Below are 12,583 nucleotides of genomic sequence, written 5' to 3' on the forward strand. Positions count from 1 at the left end.
ATACAGGAGGTGGTGGACAGAGTGACCCTCAGTTAACCAACTGGTGGGAAAGATCCACCAAAGAAAGACACAACAACAATCAAAACACAAAGACAAACACAGAACCAACTTAAGTGACAGTCCAAGACCAGTGAGCTTGGGAGATGGAAACTGCACCACTGAACATCACAGATATTCTACCACAGAAGTTCACACCATAAATCCAGGGAGCCAGAACAGATCAATTTAAGAAGCTGAGGCTAACAAGAAGAGTCTCACAAACAATGAGAAGACAAAGAAACAATCCCCAAATGAAAGAAAAGGAGGAAGCCTCAGAAAGAATGCTAAATGAAATAGAGGCAACTCAACTATCAGATATTGAGTTCAAAGCAATGATTATCAGGAATCTCAATGAGTTCATAATGAGGTACCAGAAACTACAAGGGAACTACAATGAACTCACTGTGAACTATATCAACATGAAAAAGGAAATAGAAATTATCAACAAGGGCCAAGAAGAAATGAAGAATACAATTTTTAAACTGAAGAGCACAGTAGAAGGAATCGAAATCAGAATAGATGAAGCAGAAGATTGGATTAGCGAGCTGGAGGGCAAAGTAGAAAAGAAAAAGAGACTCAGGAAGAATGAAGAGGGATTAAGAGAATACAAGACAATATGAAACACAATCATATCCATATAATAGGGATACCAGAAAGAGAAGAAGAAGAGCAAGGGATAGAAAACCTGTTTGAAAAAATAATGATGGAAAACTTCCTTAATTTGATGAGAGAAAAAGTCACATAAATCCAAGAAACAGAGGGTTCCAATTAAGAGGAACCCAAAGAAGCCCACTTCGAAACATATCATTAAAATGACAAATTTCCATCACAAACAGAAAATCTTAAAGGCAGCAAGGGAGAAATAGGAACTAACATACAAGGGGTCCATGATAAAGTTAGCAGCTGACTTCTGAATGGAAATGCTCCAAGTCAAAAGAGAATGGCAACAAATATTCCAAGTAATGAAAACCAGAGGCCTGCAACTTTACCCAGCAAGGCCCCAAATCAAGATAGAAGTGCAAATAAGGAGCTTTCCAGACAAAAGAAGCCTAAAAGAATCCACTTCCACCAAACCAGCTCTGCAAGAGATGCTAAAGGGGCTGCTTTAAAGAAAGGAAGGAAAAGAGAGAGACACAGAGGGACACAGGTATGAAAATGGCAATGAATAAATAACTATCAATTATAACCTTAAACGTAAATGGATTAAATGCTCCAATCAAAAGACATAAAATAGCTGAATGGATAAGAAAGCATGATCCACACACATGCTGCCTACAAGAGACCCACCTCAGGACAAAAGACCCACACAGACTTAAAGTGAAGAGCTGGAAAGAAATTTTCCAAGCAAATGGATGAGAAAAAAAGCTGGGGTAGCAATACTCATACCAGACAAAATAGACTTCAAAAAAATCCATAAAGAGAGACCCAGAAGGTCACTTCATAATACTGAAGGGAAGAATCCACTAAGAAGACATAAACTGTGGGGGCAACTTTGCCTGCAAAGTCCCCCTGTCCACCATGGATGAAAGTGGAACTACCAAGACATGATCTGCTTGGGGAAGAAAGGTGGCTGATCCTTCAAAGGGGAAGGGCAAAGACTCCCTTCCTCAAGGGGCTTTTATTGGGTTCATTTGCACAAGAACACAGGTAAGGATCAAACAATGGATAGCATTCAAAGAATTATGAGGGCTTATTCTCAGCCAGGGTCAGATAGCTAAAGAGCCATAAATCTTTGAGGAACAAACTTCTTGCTTCAACCCTTATCATTTAAATGAGAGCATTCTAAACAAAGCAAGTTTCACAGGATTTTACATATTTCTTAGGCCTGATCACCCAGGGAACCTGCCCTTTCCAGCACAGGGCTGCACCACCTTCCCCATCATAGGTTTTTAGGCTTAAGTAAATTAGAGCCAGGACGCATTCCTCTCAGACAAAAATGGGGACTTGGGCTATGTTAGAATAGCCAGTGGGTGAGGGTCCATCACACCCTCTTTGTTGCAGCCCCTTAAGTCCTTCCATGATGACCTCCCAAGGGGCCTAGGTTGCCCCTCCTCATAGAGTAACCAACAATGCATTGGCAGCAGGGGAAAAGCTTGTCTCCTTAGTGGCTTGCATTCTGGAGGTCCCTCACTCAGCCTTAGCCATGGGAAGCAGTTACAACTCCTGAAACCAGGCACAGCAGTTCCCAACAGTAAACTTTGTAAATATATATGCACCCAACATAGGAGCAACAAAATGCGTAAGGAAATTCTTGGAGGACTTCAAGAAAGATATTGACCGCAACAAAATTATATTAGGGGATTTTAACACCCTATTGTCAAAAATGGAGAGATCTCCCAAACAAAATATCAATAAAGATATTGGGGCATTAAACAAAGCCCTGGATAAAATGGGCTTAACTGTTATATATAAAGCCTTTCATCCCAAAGAAGCTAAATACATTCTTTTCAAATTCACATGGAATATTTTCAAATATAGACCACATGACAGGACACAAAACAAGCCTAAACAAATTTAAAAAATGAAATCATATCAAGCATTTTTCTCAGGCCACAAAGACCTGAAACTAGAAGCCAAACCCAAGGAAACACCCCCGCCAAACACTCAAAGTCATGAAGATTAATTAGCATGCTATTAAACAATGAATGGATCAAGAATAAGATTAGAGGAGAAACAAAAACATTTCTGGAAACAACAAAAATGGACTCACAACAACCCAAAACGTATAGGACACAATGAAGGAAAGTTTATAGCAATACAGGCCTGCCTAAAAAAGAAAGAAGCATTTCAAACAAACAACCTAACCCTATGCCTACAAGAACTCAAAGAATAACAAAAAAGACAACCAAGAGCAAGTAGAAGGAAGAAAATAACCAAGATTAGAGCAAAATTAAATGACATAGAGACTAAAAACATGATTCTAAGGATCAGTGAATCCAGGAGCTGATTCTTTGAAAAGACAAACAAAATGAGTAAGCCTCTAAGCAAATTCATCAAGAAAAAAAGAGAGAAGACCCAAACAAACACAGTCAGAAATGAAAGAGGAGAAATTACAACTGACACCACAGAAATACAAAGGATTATAAAAAATTACTATGAAGAACTATATGCCAATAAATTTGAAAACCTAGGTGAAATGGACAAATTTCTAGAAAAATATAATCTTCCAAAACTCAATGAAGGAGAAGCAGAAAGCCTGAACAGACCAATAACAGCAAATGAAATTGAAGCAGTAATCAAAAAACTCCCATCACACAAAAGCCCTGGACCAGATGTTTTCACAGGAGAACTCTACAAAACATTTAAGGAAGAGCTAACCCCTATCCTTCACAGACTATTCCAAAAAATCCAAAATGTTGGAAGACTTCCAAGCTCTTTTTATGAAGCCAGCATCATCCTAATCCCAAAACCAGATAAAGACACAACAAAGAAAGACAACTTCAGGCCAATATTGCTGATGAATATAGATGCTAAAATCCTCAACAAAATATTGGCAAACGACATCCAACAATACATTAAAAAGATCACACATCACGACCAAGTGGGATTCATCCCAGGGATGCAAGGATGGTTCAACATTCACAAATCAGTAAATGTAATACATCACATAAACAAAAGCAAAGGCAAAAATCACACGATCATATCAATAGATGTGGAAAAGGCATTTGATAAGGTACAACACCCATTTATGATAAAAACATTCAGCAAAGTGGACATAGAGGGAGCATTCCTCAACATAATAAAGGCCATATATGAGAGACCTACAGTCAACATCATACTCAATGGGCAAAAACTAAAATCTTTTTCTCTAAGATCAAGAACAAGACAAGGTTGTCCACTTTTACCACTTGTATTAAACATAGTACTGGAAGTTTTAACTACAGTGATCAGACAAGAAAAGGAAATAAAAAGTAACCAAATGAGAAAGGAGGAAACAATATTGTCATTGTTTGCCAATGGCATGATAGTGCACATAGAAAATCCTATAGACTCAGCCCAAAACCTGCTCAGCCTAATAAATGAACTTGGTAAAACAGCACAATACAACAAGTCAATATCCGTAAATCAAAGGCATTTTTGCATACCAACAATGCAACAGCAGAAGCAGAAATCAAGGAAAAAATCCCATTCAATATGGCAAAAAAATAAATAAATAAAATACCTAGGAATAAACCTAACCAAGGAGGAAAAAGACCTGTATACAAAAAACTACACAACGCTGAAGAAAGAAATCAAGGAAGACAAACGAATGGAAACATATACCGTGTTCATGGATTGGAAGAATTAACATCATCAAAATGTCCATACTACCCAAAGCAATTTACAGATTCAATCTAATACCTGTTAAAGTACCAATGGGGTATTTCACATACATAGAACAAACAATTCAAAAATTTGTATGGAACCATAAACAACCCCAAATAACTGTTACAATTTTGAGAAAGACGAGCAAAGTAGGAGGGATCGCAATACCTGATACCAAACTGTATTACAAGGCCACTGTAATCAAAAAAGGCTGGTACTGGCATAAAAAGAGGCACATTGACCAATGGAACAAAATAGAGAGCCTAGAAATAAACCCAGGTTTCTATGGTCAATTAATATTCAACAAAGGGGTCAGCAACAAAAAATGAAGTAAAAATAGCCTTTTCAACAAATGGTGTTCGGAGAACTAGACAGCTAGGTGCAAAAAAATGAAACTTGAGCACCAACTTACACCATACACCAAAATAATTTCAAGGTGGATAAAAGAACTTAAATATAAGCCATGACACCATTAAAGTTCTAGGGGAGAACATAGGCAGGAAAATCTCAGATATTTCACACAGCAACATTTTTACTAATGCATCTACTAGAGCAAGGGACATAAAGGAAAGAATAAACAAATGGGACCTCATCAAAATAAAGAGCTTCTGCATGACTAAAGAAAACGGTATTAAAATAAAAAGAGAACCAACTGTATGGGAAAACATATTTGTCAATGATACCTCAGACAAGAGTTTAATCTCCAAAATATATAAAGAACTTACAGGACTCCACTCTAAGAAGACAAGCAACCCAATTAAAAGTGGGCAAATGACTTGAACAAACACCTCTCCAAAGAGGACATACAGATGATTCAGAGACACATGAAAAGACATTCAGTATGACTAGTTATCAGAGAGATGCAAATTAAAACCACAATTCGATACCACTTCACACCAGTCAGAATGGCCATCATAAACAAAGCAACAAACAACAAGTGTTGGAGAGGCTGTGGAGAAAAGGGAACCCTAGTACACTGTTGATGGGACTGCAGACTGGTACAACCACTATGGAAAACAGTATGGAATTTTCTAAGAAAACTAAAAATGGACATGCTTTTTGACCCAGAAATTTCACTGCTAGTATTATATCCTAAGAACCCTGAAACACCAATCCAAAAGAACCTATGCACCCAGTTTCCATAGCAGCACAATTTACAATAGCCAAGTGCTGGAAGCAACCTAGGTGCCCATCAGTAAATGACTGGATCAAAAAACTATGGTACATTTAGACAATGGAATTCTATGCAGCAGAAAGAATAAAGGAGCTTCTACCCTTTGTGACAGCATGGATGGAACTGGAAAGCATTATGCTAAGTGAAATAAGCCAAGCGGTAAAAGACAAATACCATATGATCTCACCTTTAATAGGAACCTAAATAACAAGACAAACAAACAAGCAAAATATAACCAAAGACACTGAAATAGAGAACAGGTTGACAGTGACCAGAGGGGAGAGGGGAGGGAATTTCAGGGGAAAAAGGGAAGGGTTTGCAGGAACAAGTATAAAGGACACATGTAGAAAAACTACAGGAGTTGGGGGTAGAATAAGAAAAGGTGGGAAGGGCTGGGGGGTGGGCTGGGATGGGAGTAAAAGGCAGAAAATTCTACTTAAAGAACAATTAAAATAAAATTTTAAAAAATAATAATATCTAACAAATTATCTGGATATACCCTGATCCAGTCAAATTGACACATAAGATAAACCACAACAGGAAGAGTGGAACAAAGGCATGGGGAGATTTATTTTTTTCTCAAGCATATATGAGGATGACTTGCAACAATCAAACATTTCATGTGCTAGCTGAAAACTATAAAAATAGTGAACCAGTTGTTAATAGCTATTAGTTGTACATTATTGTATATATCTATACAATCATAGAAGATGGGTTATATACATACATTTTTTGCTTTTTCTAACTAAAATAAAGATAATGTAGGATAAGTAATATAATTCCAAAAGGAAAAATAAAATGGGTGATTATGGTACTGAGAAAGGACAGTGAAAAGCTAGGAAAATTCCTTACCAAGTGGAATAGGGAAACTGAGACCAGTGAACACAATAACCTAACAATTATAGCCATAGACAAAAGGTCTTCTCCCTGGATATAAAATACAGGCCTCAGCTGTGTTTCAACTCCACACCCAAGAAAAGCAGCAAAACCACGTAGGCGATGTCAGTGACACCAGAACCAACAGCAGTAACTATTGACCTCTTACTCTGCCACTGACCAGTCAGAGGAGACTGTGATCCTGAAAGGGCACACCTGGAGACTGACGGATATTCTACTAAACTGTCCCCTGAAACCTTCCCTAAAATTCCTGCTAGCAAGAAAGAGATAAAGGCCTTAAGGATAAGGACCCAGTGCCATTCCCCTTCCTCTCTTCCCCCCAACCCTAATCCTCTCTTCCGAGGCATGTGTCTCAGTCAGTGGGCATCTGGCAGCTTGTCCCATGCCTATCCCCCTGAACCCATCTCTAAGGGCCCCCTTTCTGACTTCCCAGTGAGCTAAGGCAGCCTCACTTAGGCTCTCCTGTTATTTTCTTTCTTCTTTTTTTTAAGATTTTATTTATTTATCTTTTAGAGGGGAAGGGAAGGAGAGAAGTAGAGAAGTATCAATGTATGGTTGCCTCTCGTGAGTCCCCTGCTGGGAACCGGCCTGCAACCCAGGCATGTGCCCTGACTGGGAATCGAACTGCAATCCTGTTATTTTCTTATGCTAAGTCTTTCACTCACGATTCTCTGTAGGACTGTCCTCTCCCTTGAGGATGTACTAATAAAACTCTTACTCATTTACTCATCCACTTTTATCTCACTGATCTGTAATTCTTTACTGCATTGAGGAGATGAACCAAGCTCAAGTAATAATACCAAATAAATGTTATCACTAAAATGTTGAAAGATGTTTGAAGAAAGCAAGCAAGTGGTATTGTTTAGCAGGGAAAAGAAAGATGAAAACTAATTGTTTCCATGTAGGGACCAAACAAAAAGTGATTATATGCACATTGAATAATAGAATGTCTCAGCAAATGAAATTCCTAAGTACTTCCCAAAGGGAGCAAATATGAAAATAGAAAGATTGATGGAAAGCTTGTTAGAACACCAGTTAGATTTCTGTATTTTCACATTTTCTCCCCGAAGCCTGCTCCCTTGCCATACTGGCAATATAGAGAATATATCTTCTGGGATCTAGTGAAGCAGACAGACATTACAGGTGGTGAGAGAGCAGAGAAAGATGGACATAATGGAAAAAAACAATTGATTAACAGTCAGAATGAAGTAGTAATACTCTTCTAACTTACATGTTCTTTGTATTTCCAGAGCACTGACAGCTAAGTGTGTTCTCCCAGGCAGGAGCACACACTTGTGCTCTCTTAATTGATTGCTGACCTTTATTGATAAAACAGAGACATATATTAAATAGTAAGCCAGAACTAGAGAGGACTGTTTGAGTAGGAATAAGTTAACATTGTGGAATAAGCAGTTTCAGGTAATATTTCAAACTACAGAAGAAGTCCTTTTGGAAGGATTCCTTGTGTGTATTGGTTTATTAATTTACTAATTTAAGTAACATTTACCTGTTACCTATTATTGCAGGCATAATTATTCCTGCATTTAGACTTGGAATCTAATAATTATAATGCACTACAATGAAGAATCAAATAGCATTTTGTATAAAATGCAGGTGAAGTACAGATTTTTCTCCTTAATAGCCAGGGGCTATGTATGACTTGGAATTTACCTGGTGAATACAAATTCTACCCTTAAGCCAGATAGGAGAAGGAGAGAATGTAAATAAATGAGAATAACTAAATAAGAAGAAAGGCGAGTTGGCTTTTTTAACCAAGTAGATACAATTCAACATTTTATGATTACAGGATTGGAGTCTTTTCAGATTTATTACCACATGGGCAATCTCATTAATTACTATTAAGAAAGGATAGAGCCACCATTTTATCAGGAAAACAAAAATTTAAAGCCAAAGCGCAATTAAAATTGAGTTTATATAAACAGCTTTGAACAAGAAGCAGGGTAATTCGAAGAGGACTCTAATCTGAATCTGACTGCCAAGCTAGACATGTAGGCAGGCAGAATTATGAGACTAGTGGAAATGTCTCACTTTATAACAGGTTCGAACTCAGTCAAGAATTCTTCACTGAGGAAGTAGGAATATATAACCTATGTCACCAAGCTAATAATGCAGCACTCAAATATCCTCTTATTGTGTTCAGCTCACAAATTTCTCCATGATATTAAAGGATATTGAACTTCTATATATCTTTTAAGAAGTACAGTCGCAGAGATAAAATGATAAACAATGGTTAGAAGGGATTCATGGGCTGAACGTTAGTTTTAAAAAATAATTGTTTTCTACCCCATGAGTAAATTTCCCTTAGTCATACTCTTTTCTTTCCAAAGATACTTTTTTCACTTCTAGCCTTTAAAAATTATTATCTATTCATTCTTAACACGAATTAATTCAGCAACTCCCATCCACTTACATTTCCTAAACTTCTTACCATATTTAACTTTCTATAGAATTTGTTGCATTGTTGAATGTTACATGTAATTTGTAAATATTTCATTGTTATCTTTTTCTCTAAAATTTAAATTCACAAGAAAGGGATTTTTGGTTTTATTCACATCTCTAGATAAATACGTGTTGAATGAAATGAGTAACAATATTTGTTGAATGGATTGAGGGAATGAATACCTTAAATTAAGTATTATTTAACTCTGGTTTTCACTTGTAGAAAGCTAGTTCTATAACAATAGGAGGTGTTGCTATTGCTTCATTTATTATTGTTTAACCGGAACATATCAGAGACTTGGAAATATAGGTCTATTTTCATCAAATAATGAATAAATAAGTGTTTAAAAATCTAATGTGCTTGAGCATTTTGTTAGGACTTGAAAAATATTATACATTTCTAAAAGACTGTGAAATTTTTGAGTTCATACTATAATGCCCCATAGCCTGGGGCAGTAGTTGTGATGAGGAATGGAGAGGTGTAATTTTAATTTTACTCCTCAACATCTCAGTTTTAGAACAGGGCATTTTCTGTAACCTGAGAGTTTAGAAGCAATGTATTCTGACTGAGTAATACTTTTACATTTGGAGTGGGCAGAAGAAACACTGGTGAAAGATTTGGAAAATAATTGTTGTACTTCCTCCAGGGTAAAGGTTCTTTTGTCAGTTTCTTCCCAGTGACATATAATACATTATTACGGACTCGCAAAAATAAACTGGGAAAATATTGTTGCTGTTGGAGGAGATGTTATCTTTCTACAGCCATACAGTACCAGGTGAGAACAGCTGTTAACTGTTAGAGTCTAGGGGATACTGGGCTTGCCTAACAAATAGGCTCTGATGAAGTTCAAGGGACTTAAATGGGATAGAAACTTTCATTAAGCATAACAAGGAAAAATTTCTTTAAAAAATAAGTTTTGAGGCATATGGGAAAAATTAAGCAAAAATATTTATCTTATGTGACACAAGAAAGCAATTTGCATACCATGAAGAATTCTCTACCAACTTAAAAATATATTTTCATAAAATTCCAGCCAAGTATTCCTAACATTAACCAGAGTTGACTACCTCAGTGTCTCCTGATGCTGTCAAACCCAGAAGAGTTCATACCAAGCATATTTATTTTGCTTCTATCTCCAAACACAGGCCCATGTCAACTGCTTTCCTTTAAAGTTATCAACATCAAACTAGTTAAGAAATGTAAAAAATATTCTCTCCTCTCACTATCTGAATTCTCATATATACTGTTCCAGAAAGTCTTACATTCTACCACACAGTTGCAATTAAATAATTTCCCCAGTTGATTTAATCATTTTCTTTTCAGCAGTCAACTGAAAGGTTAATAATAATAAAAATAATTTATAATCATTAACATATATTGAGAGCTTATTTTGTTTTTAGAGCTCTGCCTAAATACACAATTGAATGTCATAGCAATTCAATGAGCCTTAAGTTTACAAAAATGGAAATTGAGGCTCTGAATTTTTTTAAATGCTCATAATTGCATCCAATATAATTTAAAGTGAGGATTATGAGAGACAAGTCTGGTTCTTGACTCAAGCTATTAATATCACTATATTGCTAAGACGTCAAATTTGTATTTAAAATTTACCTTAGTTCCTCAAATTTGAGATTTACAATGTTCATTCTGAAGACATCTGATTAATTTCAGGACATTGAGAATCTGGAGGGAGCAGAGGAAATAGGTGGGGAGAAACGGCCAGAGTACCGAGCGCTGCTGCTTTGAGATAGCTTATATTAACAGTTACTATAAAGGTCCTTGTATTCATTCTGCATTTACGTAACATTAAAGAGAGATTCTTTGCCTCCCAGTGACACTGCCACACTCTCTTATTTAGATTACAGGCATATGTCGGATTATTGTGCTGTTTTATCAGGCTTGCAGATCATTTTTTAAGACAAATCTAGTATATGTGGCAACCCTGTGTTGAGCACATCTATTGGCGGCATTTTTGCAACAACATTTGCTTACTTTGTGTCTCTGTGTCACATTTTGCTAATTCCTGCAATATTTTAAATCGTTCCTTATTATTATATTTGTCATGATGATCTGTTATCAGTGATCTTTGATATTACTTACTGTTGTAATTGGGGGCAGAATGAACCATGCCCATATTAAGACTGCAAAATTCATTGATAAATGTTATATGTGTTCTGATTGCTCCATGGACTGGCCTTTAAACTGTCTCTCTCCCTCTTCTTGAGCCTCCCTATTCTCTGAGACACACCAATATTGAAATGTGGCCAGTTAATAATCCTATAATGCCTCTAAGTGTTCAAATGAAAGGAAGAGTCACATGTCTACTGGAAGCTGCTTTGAAGGTTGTTGAAATGACAACAAAGGATTTAGAGTATCATATAAACTTAGTTGACATAGTAGAGACAGATTTTGAGAAAACTGACTCCAATTTTGAAAGAAGTGCTTCTGTTGGTAAGCACTTCTTGTTGGTAAAATGCTATCTAATAGCATCATATGCTACAGAGAAGCTGTTCATGACAGGAAGACTCAATTGATGGGGCATATTTCATGACTGTCTTATTTGAAGAGATTCCCCCAGCCACCTAACCTTCAGTAACCATCACACTGACCAGTCAACAACCCTCAACTCTGAGGCGAGACCCTCCAACGCCAAAACAATTAAAACTCTCTGAAGGCTCAGGCTAATATTTTTCAACAATAAAGTATTCAATTAATCTATTTACATTGTTTTTTTAAGACATAATACCATCGTACACTTAACAGACCTCACTATAGTATAAACATACCTTTTATAAACACTGGGAAACCAAAAATTTGTACAACTCACTTTATTATGAAACCTGACTTACTGTGATGGTCTGGAACCTACAATATCTCAAGGTGTGACTGTACACCATTGTTAGTTTTGCATGGAAAGGATTCATTGGTAGTCATCTTGACCACCAGACACCAACACAAGACTTCTGGAGACTAGAAGTCTGGTCGGTATAAGGCTTGGAGAAATAACTAAAAAAGTAGCCTAAAAACTAAACACATTTCAAAGTAACAGTCTGTGTATAAAATTGTTGAATAGTCATATTATGCAAAGTTACTTATTTCACTCTTATATGAAACTTTAGCAGTTCAAGCAATTATATGTTCACTGTTCTCCAATTTCAAGTAGTTTACTTATGTTTTTACATTTTCAAATGTTATTTTTTAAATTGTTGTTTAAGTACAGTTGTTCCCAATTTCCCCTAAACACTTCGCCACCACTCCATCCACCCACACCTCCCACTCTCAATCCTACCCTGCTTTGGCTTTGTCCATGGGTCCTTTAAACATGTTCCTTGACAACCCTCCCCCTTCTTTCCCATGTTTTCCCCTCCACCTCCCCTCTGGTTATTGCCAGTTTGTTCTTTATTTCAAAGTCTCTGGTTATATTTTTCTTGTTTGGTTGTTTTGTTGAATAGGTTCCACTTATAGGTGAGATCATATGGTATTTGTCTTTCACCACCTGGCTTATTTCACTTAATATAATGCTCTCCAGTTCCATCTATGGCGAAAGGTAAGAACTCCTGTCTTTCTACTGTGTAGTATTCCATTGGATGTGTCAAAAAATGGCAATTTGAACATTATTCTATTTCTTGTTCCAACTGCCAAAGGAAGTCATAGGCTTGTGCTGTTACAATGAAAGAATATTTTCTAAAAGAATACTTTTGTTGTTA

This window comes from Sturnira hondurensis, unplaced genomic scaffold (genome assembly GCF_014824575.4).
Source record: "Sturnira hondurensis isolate 20B ecotype Veracruz unplaced genomic scaffold, ASM1482457v3 Scaffold0010428, whole genome shotgun sequence".
Lineage (NCBI taxonomy): Eukaryota > Metazoa > Chordata > Mammalia > Chiroptera > Phyllostomidae > Sturnira > Sturnira hondurensis.